Consider the following 17241-nt stretch of genomic DNA (forward strand, 5'->3'; position numbering starts at 1 on the left):
GTATGGATTACATTGTCAGAAATTCACATAGGAATCTGGGTTTCTATATAAGTAATTTCTATAGAATCTGCACGGAAAAAAATAATCAGTAGCAGCTACCGATCGGCGATCGGTTTTCTTGAAAAAAAAAAAAAAAAAAATTCCAAACCCGTAGACCAGAAAAACAAAACCAAAAATTTTAGAAAATTTTTTTCTCAAGCTTTATACTTAAGATTTTAAGCTTGAATTTTTTTTTTTTACTTTTCCGATACGACTACTTTTCACGAAAATGCAGCCTTCCAAAAATCACTAAGAAATTTATAAAAATTTTTTGTTCCTTTGATTTTTTGGATAAGTGTTTATAATTAGATACGATTATATATACTTGAACATGATTAAATATAATTATATATCACCATACAGAAATTCGGATAGAATCATATACTCATGCCAAAAATTAAAGGAACAAAAAAATTTTTTTAATTTTTTAGTGATTTTTGCAAGACTGTAACTTTGTGAAAAATATTCGTATCGAGATTTAAAACAAAAGCATTTTATAGCGTGAAATCTATAGTTTCAGTGCATTTTGATAAATAATTTTATAGATGTACGACTTTTGCGTAAACATGAGAAATATCGCGAGACAAAAATTTTCAAATTTTTTTTTTTTCCCAAAGAGTCCATGGGCCGTAGAAAAATTTTTTCCAGATAAACTAATGCACCAAAACTAGAGATTCTAAGCTATAAAACGCCTTTTTTAAATTCTCGATACGATTATTTTTCACGAAGTTACAGCCTTGCAAAAATCACTAAAAAATTTGTTTGTTCCTTAAATTTTTGGCATGAGTGTATATGGTCACTTCCAATTATATATAATTAGATGTGATCATTTTTTCTCGGGATTAGATAGAAAACTACAGAGTTATTGCTCAAACGAATCAGTATCCCTATGAATAAAACTCTTACTAGCAGCAATAGTGGTTTAGGCTACATGTGAACTAAGGAGCGAATAATTTGACGATCATATTGTCGCGAAATAAGCGTTAGGCTTATGATGCATTGACATGACTACGAGTGTGGTGATCGCTACGAGCCGACAATCGAGGTATCATAACCTTAAAGTAAATGACGTAATCATGATTGTTATGATCGCTTTCAAGTCCACCTGTAGAATACGTTATTTTTTGCAAGCCTTGCTATGAAAGTTCAATTTTCGAGAGATAAAAAATCAAAATTTTATTTTAAATCAAACTTTTCAAAGAAATTGCCTATCGCATACGATACATATCACATGGGCGACAAAAAGTAACACGTTGTCGCAACGTGTGGTGTCGTTTCACTCGCTTCAAGTACAATCACGTCGTTAATTATAGAGAGAAAAATTAAATGAAGTCACCGGTCGTGACACCTTATGACTACGTTAGTATCCCTGATTAAACAAAACGATTGGTGACGATGAAAACTGTTTTAATCGTTTTAAATCATCATGAATCGTCAATTGATGATTAAAGAGGATTAAAAACGATTAAATTTTTAACCGTTTTAAATCGTTTTTAATCTTCATGCAGGATCAGAAATTGCTATGTTTCATTTTACGATTAAAGACGATTTATAACGATTAAAAATTTCAAATCGTCTTAAATCGTCTTTAATCTTCGTGCGGAACCAGAAATTGCAATATTATTTTACGATTAAAAACGATTCATGACGATTTGAAATTTTCGATCGCATGAATCGTCTTTAATCGTGAAATAATATTGCAATTTCTGGTTCCGCATGCAGATTAAAAACGATTTATGACGATTCGACAGTTTAATCGCCATTAATCGTTTTTAATCGTAAAATAATAAATCTTCTTTTGACGATTAGAGACAATTAAATGTGAAAAACCATGACGATTATGACGATTAAAGACGATTAATAATGATTAAATTTTTAATCGTCACAAATCGTTTTGTTTAATCAGAGATAGTAAAGTTAAAAATGTAAAGTTATAGGCTATTTAGCGCGCAAGTGCAGTTAAGTAAATAAAATGTAAAGGCAAGGCTGAAAATATTTGGCGCTTCCAACACAACTTACAGCGCTCAGAAATTGAACTTTCAAATCAGGTGTTGCGAAAATAATATTGTCAAACAGATGGCTGTGGACTTTACCCTGATGTTACCGCCCTGGATATTTTACTACATTCGACGCGGCTTGTCAATATCTAAAAGCTGTGAAAAATTGAGCTAGATCGGTAGGGCTAGTTTCAAAAACAACTTATTTTTAGTATTTTTGAAATTTCTCAAAAACGACTAGATAAATCCATTCTAAAATCTGATCAGCTTTAGAACTGATTAAAACACGTCTATTGCCACCTCAACCGTCTCAATCGGTCAATTTATTTGAGAGATATCGTTGGAGAAAAAATGGTAAAAAAGTATTTTCGAGCCCGAAGAGTTCGACAATGTATTCACAACAATTTTTCGAGCTCCCTGAGCTCGAAAACAGCAGGAAGTTTTGGGGCTGGCCCGCAGGGTCAACCAATAGACCGATTTTGTAAGTTGTAAACTAATTAGTAGCATGATTTTAAAAATACTGGTGTAATTAAAGTGACGTATGTTTTTATCTTATCAATAAGCTAGACCTATATCACTTATTATTCTCAATTAATGTTCATAGCTACAAATATCTGTGTACAGTTGATACTTAAAGTAATTCAGTTACATTTAATTACTGAAGCACAAGATTAAAAAAATCATTTTTTACCAAAATGTGTAATAAATATAATATATTGTTCGTGTGTTCAATATTTCAAGTGTTAATTATCGCTACATTATCAGAAGATGTTCTATATACTATTCGCCTTCCTAATGATAATCAAGAAGCTCAATATTTTGCTAAAGAAGGTTTTAAAAAATTTATAGCGACCAAACGCCACTCCAAGGAATATGTGGTTAAAAAAATTTATAATACAGAATTAAAACTCACTCGTGATGAGAGACGGTACAGAATATTTTCTGAACATCGGATGACTAATTGTCCGAAAGGACAATATAGTGAGTCATGTGATTATAAGGATAGGCCAAGAAAATATTATTGTGAGATCGATGCTTGGACAAAAGCCGCTGAACCTATTCAAATTAAATGTGGAACCACGAAAATGTATACATATTATTACTATGAGTGGATAAACGAAGGAAAATTACCATAATGAACCCTTGGAACCGATAACAAAAACTCAATATAAATATCAATCCAATATGTAATATCAAGAATTGTAATAAAAGTTTATGAATCATTGCAATGAAAATTTTAACAAATGAGATTTTTTTCCTATTAATAAAGTTTTTGTTGCATGTAAAGTTCGATGATATTTTGGTTGGCATTGTTGGATTTTAAATTAAATTCTTATTCGCTTAAAAGCTCATGAGGGCATGGTATTTTTTTTTTGTTTGTAAATTATTGTGTATTGTTTTTTTAACATCCTGCTATGAAAATCGACGAAATAGGGTGTTATTTTAAACAATTTTAATAAAAAAATTTTAAAACAAACAATGAAGCACAGAACAATAATATATTTTGTTATGCCTTGGTAAACTTTTGGTATTTTCTTGAATAATAACGATACTCAAATTTTAATTTTAATAAAATTTCACTTATTTATTGAGAAATAACACAGAAAACTTCACTTCAAATGTATTACAAATATATTGGTAGTAAATTGATTTGAATGTCTTACAACTATAATAATAATATTTATAATTATAGAAACTAAGGAATGATACTTCTATTCTATTTAAATCAAAGTTATCCTTAATTAATAATTTTGTAATTATTCTTAATTCTTTCGGTCCTTCTTTGTGACTGACTACCGGCAGTCAGCGATTGCAGGTGAGCGAGCGTAAGAACATCACTGTCAGCACTTTTGGAAGTGACCGTGAAAATAATGTACGGAGGCATAACAATGTATCCTTTCTCTAAATAATGATTCTAATACATTAGATCACATTTCGGATCTAATTGAGTGTCTTATTTTATTATTTTTTTAACTTCCCGCTAAAAAAATCGACGATTTTCAAAAAATTCGGGAACTTATTGGTTTCACCCCGATTTTCAAAAACCGGGTTTTCATCATATGTCGACATTTAAAGGTGCTAGGATGCGATTCTGATCTTTTCAGAGCGATGTCTGCATGTGTGTGTGTGTTTGTGTGTGTATGTATTTGTGTGACCGGTCTATAACTTTTTCTGAAAATTTCAGATCATTTGATTAAGTAGACTCGAAAATATTGGCGAATTACGAAAAAAAAAATTTGTTTTTTTTGTTTTTTATTGATTTTTTAGAAACGACTTATACAATCAACTTCAAAATCTAATCAGCTCTAGAATTCAATGAAACGCGTCGATTGCCGCCTTAGCCACCTCAATCGGATAATTCGTTCGAGAGTTATCGTGGGAGAAAAAAATGGCACGAAACGGTTTTTTGCGAATATCTTTGAAACAACTAAACTAAACAATTCCAAAATCTGATCAGCTTTGGAATTTATTAAAACGCGTCGATTGTCACCACAACCATCAAAATCGGTCAATTCATTCACGAGATATCGTGGAAGAAAGAAATGCTAAACAACGGTTGTTTCGAAAACAATGGCTTACAAAAGTATTTTCGAGCTCATAGAGCTCAAAAACAGCGGGAAGTTTTGGGGCTGGCCCGCAGGGTCAACCGATAGATAGATTTTTTTTGCTATAAACTATTTTTTTTACCGCTCAAATCGGTAAATTCTCATATTCACTTTTTAATTCAGTGGATTCTAATATTCACATATTCATATAGTGAATATTCACTAATTCTGCGTGGTGCAATTCTAGCATTGACAATAAGTGAATATGCACTTGAAATTAGTGGAAAATCACTAATTCATGTCTATAGAGAGAAAGTAATGACTAAAACTAAAATGAGCCATTAAGGTTAGCACTTATGGATTTCCAAACATTTTATTTGAACTATTGAGATTCGAACTTCGTGTTATTAATTTTTTCATATTGCTTACTATTATAATAGTATCTTATACATCATATGGAATCGGTATTACATTCGATTGTGGGTTTGCGACACAAGCGAAGCGAGTGCTGCCAACACACAACAGTATATAATAAAAGTGTTTTTTCATGCTGACGCTTGACGCTGCTTTTTAGCGTCAAATTCGGTCCCGTGATGAGAATCCAACATGTACGCCATCCAGAAAAAATGTAGCGATAAATTATAGCGTTTAGCGTCAAATTTAAGCGACAAATAATACACGAGTATCGAAAGTCGATGTATCGATGTCAAGTCTTTCATATGTTATTATACTACAACCCGGACTAAAAAATTTGACCTGATTTTAGTCTGATTGGACTATTTGATCTGATTTTGATCTTTTATGGAAATTTTAAGCTGTTTTCGACCTGCTACTTTAAAAAACAAACGCGTTACGAGCAGACTAAATTAGATTAATTCATGAACTTTAAAAAATTTTAGTTCTGAAAATTTACAAGGACAAAACTAGATTAAATCATGGACTTATAAAATTTTTATTTATAGGCAATATTTATGAAAAAATATTAAGTTGCAGAATTGATTATGTTTTATTTACTATTTATTTACTATCTTTTGTTTAAAAATGTCGGCAGTTAATGACAATTTGATAGCTTAATTTTTTAGTTGTCTTCATTGAATATTTATATCATTGAATAAAAGTGATAAAACAACTCTTAAAATGTCAAGAATTTTCTCTTATTTACTGGATAAAATTGAAAATATTTTGGCATAAGAAAACATCAAAATTCTTGTGCTACGGAGAAAAATATTGGCTCGAAATCTACCAATTTTTGTTATGCTGTCGACCAAACTTGAAACAGAAAGTAAAGTATCCAAAAAGTTACTATATGCTCTTGTAAAAAATTATTATGCTGCATCAAAATTATTATAATGTATGGAAGTAATTGATATTGAAGCTCATCGATAAGTTTCTCGCGCGTAATAAGTAATGTGATACAGTATAATCATTTTTTGTAAGAGCACGATAATTTTTTAGATGCTTTACTCCCTGTTTCAAGTTCAGTCGACAGCATTGTAAAAATTGGTAGGTTTTGAGCCAACATTTTCTCTCTGTGACATATTATTATGGAAGCGCATTAGCATGTTTTAAATACCAAGAAAATTAAAATAAATTAATAAATCTAGATTATTATTATTATTTATATTTATCAAAAGTCCTGTATTTGTCCTTAAAAACAATTGATGTTTTTGGAAATAACAATGTAATTAAGTGATATGTTTTTATCTTATCAATAAGTTACACGTTGATATTATTTATTTTCCTGAAGTAATTCCTATTGTTACTTATATCTATATACAATTAATAATACTTACGGTAATTCAGTTACAATAAATTAGTCAAGCACAAGAGTAAAAATAATTTTCTGTCCGAAATGTGTAAAAAGTACAATATATTGTTCGTATGTACAATATTACAAGTGTTAATTATCGGTACATTGTCAGAAGATGTTTTATATACTGTTCGCCTTCCTAATACTAACCAAGAAGCTCAATATTTTACTAAAGAAAGTATGAAAAAATATTTATCAACCAAGTACCATTTCGGAGAATATGTGGTTGACAAAATATATAATACTGAATTAAAACTCACGCGTAATGAGAGACGGTATAGAATATTCTCCGGACTCCGACAGACTAGTTGTCCTAAAGGACAATATAGTGAATCATGTAATTATAAGGCCTGGCCAGTACAATATTATTGTGAAATCAATGTTTGGACAAAAGCCGCTGAACCTATTCAAATTAAATGTGGAACCACGAAAACGTTGACGTATTATTGGTTTGAGTGGGAAAACGAAGGTAAATTGCCGTACTGAATCCGTGAATCTGATAATGAAAACTCAAAATAAATATGTTGTATCAGAAATTACAATAAAAGAATCGAATCGTTGAAATGAAAATTTTAATAACTGAGATTTTTTATACTTTTTTTTTCCTATTCACAAAGTTTTTGTTAGGAGTAAAGTTTGATGATATTTTGGCTATCGTTGTTGTATTTTCAATCGAATTCTTATTCGCTCGAAAGTTCATGAGGGCGCAGTATTTTGTGAATTATTGTATATAATTTTTTTAACATCCCGCTATGAAAATCGACGATTTTTCCCAGTTTAAGGTAATTGTATAAAATTCTGTAATATTTTATACAATTTTATAGAATTTCACGACATGAAATTAATGAAATTCTATAAAACTTTATAAAGTTCGATTAAATTTTATAAATATTCATTCTATATCATAAAATTTCATTAAATGTAGATCCAGTTCTAACATAAAAATTTTTTAAAATTTTATAAAATTCTAACATTTTCTAAAAGTTCATAATGTTTCATAAAATTGTATAAACGTTTTATCAAGATTTATGAAATTTTATGAAATAATATCAAACTGCTTACCATATTTTTGCAGAAAATATATCAAGTCCAATAAAAATCTGTCGAATTTTATAAAATTTCAGAAAATTGTTAAAATTCTATAAATTTTTATAGAAATCTATGAGCTCGACTCCGCTATTGACATGAATGAATTTCTGAAAATTTTTTTAGTTTTGTAAAATTTAATAAAATTTAAATTCTTGGCAATAACGATTATGTTTTTTTCCATTTTATAAAAATTGGTGAAATTGTACAAAGTTCTGTAGAATTTTTACAAATTTTAGAAAATTCCATTAGACTTTACCTTAATTCCTTACATTAGATCGAAAATTTATTTTTTAAGCTTTGAAATTTTGTAGCTCTCGGTGGGACCAATAATTTCGAATGTTCAAGACACATTCTCATGGGAAATTTGACGCTCTACAAAAAAGGTCTCTAATAATTTTTCGATATTTTTATATCTTCAAAAGTAATTCGAAGTTAAAATTAGATTGACGATAAATTTTTACATTTTTTAAATTTTTTGACTCAACCATCAACTTTATCCGAAAATTTTAGAGGTCACTTTTTGTAGAGCATTTTATTTCCTACAACTTACCTTGGAGAAAATTTTCGATATTTCTCATAAGTCGTAAGTTATTCGCAATTAACTGAAAATTCAATGTAATTAATTTTGAGCAACAAAATTTAGATTATTTAAGAAAAATTCCAGTTAATTGCAAATAACATACGACCTAAGTGAAATATCGAAAATTTTCTTTGAGATAAGTTGTAGGAAATAAAATGTTCTACAAAAAATGTCCTCTAAAATTTTCGGATAAAGTTGATGGTTGAGTCAAAAAATTTAAAAAATGTAAAAATTTATCGTCAATCTAATTTTAACTTCGAATTACTTTTGAAGAAATAAAAATATCGAAAAATTATAAGAGACTTTTTTTGTAGAGCGTCAAATTTCCCATAAGAATATATCTTGAACATTCGAAAGTATTGGTCCCACCGTGAGCTACAAAATTCCAAAGCTTAACAAATAAATTTTCCCATGTTATTTAAACGGGAAATAGAAAATCGCGATGCGGCAGTTGTGTGAGATCGAAAAAAAATGTCTCTCAGAATTAGTTTCAGTGTGCAGTATTTTATTTTATTTTACTTTATTTTTAAGTGCCATAAATTCAAGGGTTAGGATAAGGAATATTGTCAAAATGTGCCGGACAGATTGTCGCCAGATTCGAGCGACGTAGTCGTAGGTTATAAAGTTATAGTTCACTGTAGTTACTTAGGATGAGAGGAAAAAATATTGTAAGTACGTACGAGCGGGGTAATAAACCCAGGTATGAGGATTTTAGATGTAAGTTGTAAGAGCGTTTTAGTTAGTAGTCTTCGACGAGAGCTGACCGACGTTGGTAGTCTCTGGATTGTATTTCTACTTTGCTTTTCAATAAATGCAACACACATTATAATTTACTCCCTGTCCTGTGATACCTTTTACTAACCAGTATCTAATACTTATATCACCATCAATAATACGATACTACAATTGGGGGCTCGTTCGGGATTACAGCGATCAGGAACATTATTTGTGTGTGTGAAAGTTAGTCAGTGAAGTTTGTTTCGATTTAGTGGAGTGCATAAACTTAGTGACACAATGGAAGAAGTGATTGACCAGGTCGCAAGAGATGTAGGTGCGATACAGTTGGATGAGAATCAACTGGAGCGAATGACGGTCGTTCAGCTCAAAGAGGAGCTCAGGCGGCGGCGTCTCCGGACGACAGGTCGAAAAGCTGAATTGATAGCTAAGTTAAGAGCAGCGTTGCTGGTCGAAAGAGAGCAAATGGCTGACGACGCCGAAGAGGAAGAGGAAGCCGACGAAGAAGACGAAGGTCATGAAGAAGACGACGCTGAAGAGGCCAACGCTATTAGACGCATAGACGAGCATATAGGAGGCAGACACCACCGAAACCCTGCTGTTGGTGGCCGCAGAATTAATCACAACGTTGACGACGACGATGCTGATGATGAGCGCATTCGTAACGCGACACCTGTGATTCGTAGACGAGAAAATGTATCACAACGTGTGCTGTTAACTTTTAAAGACGTGGAGGGTTCGTTGAAAAAATTCAATGGAGATAAACAGGAAAACGTTCGACGATGGTTGGAAGACTTCGAGGAGATGGCTTCCTTGTGCCAATGGAACGAGATCCAAAAAATTGCATATGCCAAACGGCTATTGGGGGGCTCAGCTAGGTTGTTTGTAGAGTATGAGCGTTGTGCGAAGACCTGGACTAAGCTGAAGGAGGCATTGACGGACGAGTTCGAGAAAACGGTGGATACTCTAAAAGTCCACCGAGAACTAACTAGAAGAAAGAAAAAGCCCGACGAAACATATCAGGAATACGCCTATAAAATGATGCAGATAGCCGATCAAGCGAGTTTCGACGCGCGAACCACCATTCGGTATATTATAGAAGGTATTCCTGATGACGCATCGAACAAACAAATGTTGTACGGTGCGAAAAATATGCGGCAATTGAAAGAAAAGCTAGAGGAGTACGAGGAAATGAAGGATGCGATGCCGAAGTCGAAGATGCGTCCAATAGACAAGAGAGACGACAAATCAGCGCACGACAGGAAGAAGGTCGGAGGACCAGCGGCCAAAGCTACAAAGCGTTGCTATAACTGCGGCGCTGAGGATCATGTGAGTGCGGTGTGTCCTGCTAAAGAAAAAGGCAAAAAGTGTTTTAAGTGCAGTGAGTTTGGGCACATTGCATCAGAGTGCCAGGCCAAACCTAAAGATGTATACACAGTGTCACGACCGAAGAAAGAAAAATATAAGAAACAGGTGGAGATTAAGGACCGTAAGATATTAGTTTTAGTTGACACTGGTAGCGATTTAACTTTAATGCGTGAGAGTGTGTATGAAAGTTTGGGAGCGCCTCGGTTGCAGAAAAAACAGGTATGTTTTGAGGGCCTTGGGTCCGAAATGAATGAAACAATAGGCATGTTTACCGCTAATATGCGGGTAGAAAAGGATAGGTTTACCGTAGATTTTCATGTTGTACCTGATACCATACTTAAATACTCTGTCCTGCTCGGCACCGATTTTCTTGACGAAATTGAATTGCGTGTGCGACGAGGAGAGGTAACATTTGTTAAACTAGACGACAATGACGACACTAACGCTGACGGGTCAAAGCGGCCCCACATTTTTAAGATTAATGTAATTAACGAGGGACCTGAAATAGACTTATCTCACATTGATAGCAAAGAATGCCAACTAGAAATTAATAAAATGGTCGAGACTTACAAACCGGTAGCAACTCGTGATGTTGGCATGCGAGCAAAAATTATTTTAAAGTCAGACCAAGTGGTAGCATCACGGCCTCGTAGACTAGCTCCGTCAGAACGCAAAGAAGTGAGTGACTTGATGCAGGTATGGACGAACGAAGGTATTATCCGACCGTCAAACTCTGAATACGCGAGTCCTATCGTTCTAGTAAAGAAAAAAGACGGTACAATTCGAGTATGTGTCGATTATAGAAAATTAAACCAGCTGATTCTGAGACCTTTGTCCCCATTGCCACTCATTGAAGACCAAATAGACGCGCTTGCCGAAGGCGTATACTTTACGGTGCTAGATTTGAAAAACGGATTTTTTCATGTACCTGTCGAAGAGGAGAGTCGGAAGTATACGGCGTTCGTAACACCAGACGGTCAATACGAATTTTTGAAATTGCCGTTCGGGTTGTGTATTTCTCCTGCCATTTTTCAACAGTATGTGAACGCGGTCTTCAAAGAGTTGTTACGATCAGGAATTATGGTAATTTACATGGATGACATTATAATTATCGCAGCTACACCAAAAGAAGCCCTCGACAGACTGAAGCGCGTGTTAGAAGTCGCGGCTCAGTATGGATTAATAATCAAGTGGGAAAAATGTCAGTTCTTAAAAACAACAGTAGAATATCTCGGGCATGTAATATCAAAGGGTACGGTGAAGCCATCGGAATATAAAACGTTGGCTGTAAGAAATTTTCCGCAGCCGAATACAATTAAGACAGTCCAGAGTTTTCTCGGCTTAACAGGGTACTTTCGGAAGTTCATACCTGGATACTCACTGATTGCTCGACCCTTGACTGACCTGCTTAAAAAGGACGTTAGATTCTACTTTGGAGAGAGAGAGACGAACGCATTTAAAACTTTAAAGGCTGCATTAACATGCGGACCTGTTCTGAAGATATATCGGGTGGGAGCAGAGACAGAGCTGCATACGGATGCGTCATGTTTGGGATATGGCGCTATCCTGATGCAGAAGGACAATGAAGACGGTAAATTTCACCCAGTGTATTTTGCAAGTGGTAAGACCACTGAGGCCGAATCTAAATACTGCAGTTATGAGTTAGAGGTACTGGCAATCGTGAAAGCGTTGGAAAAATTCAGAGTGTATTTGTTAGGTATTAAATTTAAAATTGTAACCGATTGTCAGGCATTCGCAGCTACGATGCGAAAAGAAAAATTATGTTTGCGAGTAGCAAGATGGGTGTTGCTGTTGGAGGATTTCGATTATGAAGTAGTGCATAGACCGGGAAAAAATATGCCGCATGTAGACGCACTGAGTCGAAACCCTCTACCAGTAACACTATTCATTGGTGAGAATGATAACGGCTTGATTGCGCGGTTGAGAAGTGCCCAAGAAAAAGATGAAGATTTGAAACCAGTTATAGAGGCCGCAACGCGCAATGAAGCCGATGATTTTATGATAAAAAATAAATTATTATATAAGAGTGTCGGAGGAGATGTATTAGTTGTAGTACCTAAGAGTATGGAAGTGCAAATTATTCGCCGAGCCCACGACCGGGGACATTTCGGAATCAACAAGACCGAGGCTATTGTCAAAAAGGATTTTTGGTTCAAAGGAATGCGGGAAAAAGTCGAGCAGGTAGTTTCGAGCTGTTTGGACTGTATCTTGGCAGAGCGGAAGCAAGGTAAACAAGAGGGACTGCTGCACTCCATAGACAAGGGTGATACTCCTCTCGATACCTACCATATTGACCACGTGGGTCCCATGGCTAATACAAAAAAAAGGTATAACCACATCTTCGTTGTTATCGATGCTTTCAGTAAGTTTGTGTGGTTGTATCCAACGAGGTCTACCGATGCTAGTGAAGTGATTGCTCGATTAAGTAGTCAAGCAAATATTTTTGGAAACCCAAGAAGGATCATCTCTGATCGTGGAGCAGCTTTTACATCTAATATGTTCCGGGAATACTGCGTGAGTCAAAATATAGAGCATGCACTAATTACCACCGGGCTCCCCCGAGGAAATGGCCAAGTGGAACGGGTTAATCGGACACTCATACCGTTGCTAACAAAGATGACGGCTCCTACACCTGAATACTGGTACAGGCATGTCGACGCGGTACAGAGATATTTGAACGCTACTCCAAATCGAAGCACCGGGAAAGCGCCGTGTCAATTGTTGTTGGGCGTAGCAATGAGGCTGAAAGAGGATCTGGACTTGAAAGAGTTGCTGGAACGCGAGTGGACTGCACAGTTCGAGGAAGAACGCGAGGAGTTAAGGAGAGCAGCACGGGAACAAATCAAGAAGACGCAGGAACAAAACCGTAAAGGGTACAATAAGAATCGCAAGCCAGCAAGTGACTATAAAGAAGGTGACTTAGTGGCTATCCAGCGTACCCAGTTTGGGCCTGGATTAAAATTAAAAGGGAAGTTCTTGGGTCCGTATCGCGTTTCTCGGGTGCTGCGTAATGATAGATACCTGGTCGAAAAGGTTGGAGAGCACGAGGGGCCAGCGCGGACATCTACATCAGCTGACCACATGAAAAGCTGGGGAATAGGTTCCCGAAACAGTGACAGTAAGGAATAGAACCCGTGCAACATTTGAGGACAAATGTATTATTGGATGGCCGAGTGTGAGATCGAAAAAAAATGTCTCTCAGAATTAGTTTCAGTGTGCAGTATTTTATTTTATTTTACTTTATTTTTAAGTGCCATAAATTCAAGGGTTAGGATAAGGAATATTGTCAAAATGTGCCGGACAGATTGTCGCCAGATTCGAGCGACGTAGTCGTAGGTTGTAAAGTTATAGTTCACTGTAGTTACTTAGGATGAGAGGAAAAAATATTGTAAGTACGTACGAGCGGGGTAATAAACCCAGGTATGAGGATTTTAGATGTAAGTTGTAAGAGCGTTTTAGTTAGTAGTCTTCGACGAGAGCTGACCGACGTTGGTAGTCTCTGGATTGTATTTCTACTTTGCTTTTCAATAAATGCAACACACATTATAATTTACTCCCTGTCCTGTGATACCTTTTACTAACCAGTATCTAATACTTATATCACCATCAATAATACGATACTACAGTTGTTTATATTAATATTAAGAGCTCAAACTTTCACAGTATTTTTTTTACGTCATTTCCAACAATATTTTCGATATAATGAAGAAAAAAAAATTAGTCGATTCTTTTGAATCAGTCTAATATATATATGAGACTGTGTGTTTAGTTAAATCCTTCCTTGCTTTTCAATTTTAGTTTTGTTCACATATAATGCTGAATGTTTTTGAAATAAGAAATATGTAATCAAAAAATTCTGCTGAGACTAGTCCACACTATGCTGCTGCGATGCTAAAGAAAAAAAAAAGGATGATAGACATACAGAATTGAAGAGACTTAAATTTAAATACACGACACGCATTTCACCCTCGTAACCAAATAAAACTCAACACCGAAAAGAGACATCTGTTGGTTCTTTTAATTACCATACTACGTGAACTAATTAACAAAAAATTTAAAAAATAATACAATAAATTGAGTCTTATAAAAATTTGCACTTCTTGATTTTCGAAACAATTGATTAAAGTCGACTGTAAAAAAAATTATCCGGTATGACTGACGATCAAATTTATTAAATGAAGTTTCCGCTGTTATCGAGCTCTTCGAGTTTGAAAAGACTCTTGAGTACATTCGTTTAGTTTGAGTTCTTCTAAACTAAAAACAGACTTTTTTATTATAATGATCGGTCTGTGTTCAATTGTTTCTAAGGACAAGAACAGAATTTACTTGCTATAATTTTTAGTCTGTTTTTAATCGCCTTTAGATCAAAAATAGGACTAATTTACAAATATAAATAATGATAATATAGATTCATAAATGTATTTCAATTTTATTGATATTTGAAATATGCTATTGCGCTTTCGTAATAAGATGTCACAAAAATTTTTATGGATACTAATGCCAAAATATTTTCGATTTTATCCAGTAAATAAGAAAAATTTCTTGACATTTTAAGAGTTATTTTATTACTTTTATTCAAAATTATAAATATTCAGACAAGACAACTAAAAAATAAAGCTGTCAAACTTTCATTAACTGCCGACATTTTTAAACGAAAAACATTAAATAAATATAGTAAACAAAACATAATCAATTCTGTAACTTAATATATTTTTTATAAATATTGCCCATAAATAAAAATGTTACAAGTCCATGACTGTTACGTGTGAGCTTACACCTTAATGTTCTTACTGCGTAACCGATCTTACCGTGCCTAGCTCAGCGTCTCTAGAAATTTAATAGGATGTTATAAAGGGTGTGGGTCGCTCAGTGAAGGAATGACTATATGTGAATTTAATGGATATTTGTTTATTGGGCGTCCCCAAAATATGGGAGTACCCAGAAAAGGCCCTGAGAGTCTCTTTTACAAATCTAAGATAGCATAAATGAATCGGATACTAATACAATATTTTCATTCAACAATAGCGGCATTAAACGTATTCTTATAGTGATCTGTAATTAAAGCGGTAAAATAAGAGAGATATAATATTTATGCACGAACAGACGACTATTGGAATCAGCTTAACTATGGTAACTAACTCTTCTTCTGCAATTGCATCCTCTGCTTCCAAAATATCACTCCGCCGTTTCCCATTAGAACTCTTTTCGTGCTGCATAAGAAAATATCCCTTCGCAGTCTCCAACGGAACTCTTTTTTTCCCACAGTCAAAACTGCTGACCACGCGAAACGTCTGCTCATCGCATTGTCTTTATAAAAGTAAGACTTAATACAACTAATGTAATGCGATATTTATGTGCAGCTGTGTAGCGCCTAATGAAACTACTATAAAATGTATTGCTTTCTGAACTAAAATATATCTATCTATTATTTGTTAATTAGTATTAGACGGATGGGCGTCAGCTCACCCGTCACAATGACTTAATCTAGTTTTGTCCTTGCAAATTTTCAGAACTAAAATTTTTTAAAGTTCAAGAAATAATATAGTTTTGTCTGCCCGTAACGCAATTGTTTTTTAAAACAACAGATCAAAAACAGCTTAAAATTTTTATAAAAGATCAAAAACAGATCAAATAGTTCAATTAGACTAAAATCAGATCAAATTTTTCGACTCGAGAGCGTCATCTCAAAAAGTTAAGTTATCTTCTACAATTACCCCTGAATACTTTGTCTTACGCACTTTTTCTATTTCGATATCATTTAATCTAATGTAAGGAATTAAGGTAAAGTCTGATGGAATTTCCTAAAATTTGTAAAAATTCTACAGAACTTTGTACAATTTCACCAATTTTTATAAAATGGAAAAAAACATAATCGTTATTGCCATGAATTTAAATTTTATTAAATTTTACAAAACTAAAAAAATTTCCAGAATTTCATTCATTTCAATAGCGGAGTCGAGCTCATAGATTTCTATAAAAATTTATGGAATTTTAACAATTTTCTGAAATTTTATAAAATTCGACAGATTTTTATTGGACTTGATATATTTTCTGCAAAAATATGGTAAGCAGTTTGATATTATTTCATAAAATTTCATAAATCTTGATAAAACGTTTATACAATTTTATGAAACATTATGAACTTTTAGAAAATGTTAGAATTTTATAAAATTTTAAAAAATTTTTATCTTAGGACTGGATCTACATTTTACGAAATTTTATGATATAGAATGAATATTTATAAAATTTTATCGAACTTTATAAAGTTTTATAGAATTTTATTAATTTCATGTCGTGAAATTCTATAAAATTGTATAAAATATTACAGAATTTTATACAATTACCTTAAACTGGAAAAAATCGTCGATTTTCATAGCGGGATATTAAAAAAATTATATACAATAATTCACAAAATACCGCGCCCTCATGAACTTTCGAGCGAATAAGAATTCGATTGAAAATACAATAACGATAGCCAAAATATCATCAAACTTTACTCCTAACAAAAACTTTGTGAATAGGAAAAAAAAAGTATAAAAAATCTCAGTTATTAAAATTTTCATTTCAACGATTTGATACTTTTATTGTAATTTCTGATACAACATATTTATTTTGAGTTTTCAATATCAGATTCACGAATCCAGGGCGGCAATTTACCTTCGATTTTCCACTCAAACCAATAATACTCCAACGTTTTCATGGTTCTACATTTAATTTGAATAGGTTCAGCGGCTTTTGTCCAAACATCGATCTTACAATAATGTCTTCGTTGCCGTTTGCCATTATCACATGACTCACTATATTGTCCTCTAGGACAATAAGTCATCCGATGTTCAGAAAATATTTTATACCGTCTCTCATCACGCGTGAGTCTTAATTCTATACTATATATTTTTTCAACCACATATTCCATGGAAGTGTGTTCGTATGCTCTATATTTTTTAAAACCTTCTGTAGCAAAATATTGAGCTTCTTGATTATCATTAGGAAGGCGAATATCATATAGAAAACTTTCTGTTAATGTAGCGATAATTAACACTGGAAATATTGAACACA

General features: G+C 33.5%; 1 protein-coding gene across 1 annotated transcript in view; it reads left to right on the forward strand.

Moving 5' to 3' along the window:
• Positions 1-17241, forward strand: part of LOC130677255 (nuclear pore complex protein Nup88) — a 162289-nt gene that overhangs the window by 101569 nt on the left and 43479 nt on the right. The gene's annotated exons all lie outside the window — the stretch shown is intronic.

The sequence above is a fragment of the Microplitis mediator genome, chromosome 11 (assembly GCF_029852145.1).
Source record: "Microplitis mediator isolate UGA2020A chromosome 11, iyMicMedi2.1, whole genome shotgun sequence".
Classification (NCBI taxonomy): Eukaryota; Metazoa; Arthropoda; class Insecta; order Hymenoptera; family Braconidae; genus Microplitis; species Microplitis mediator.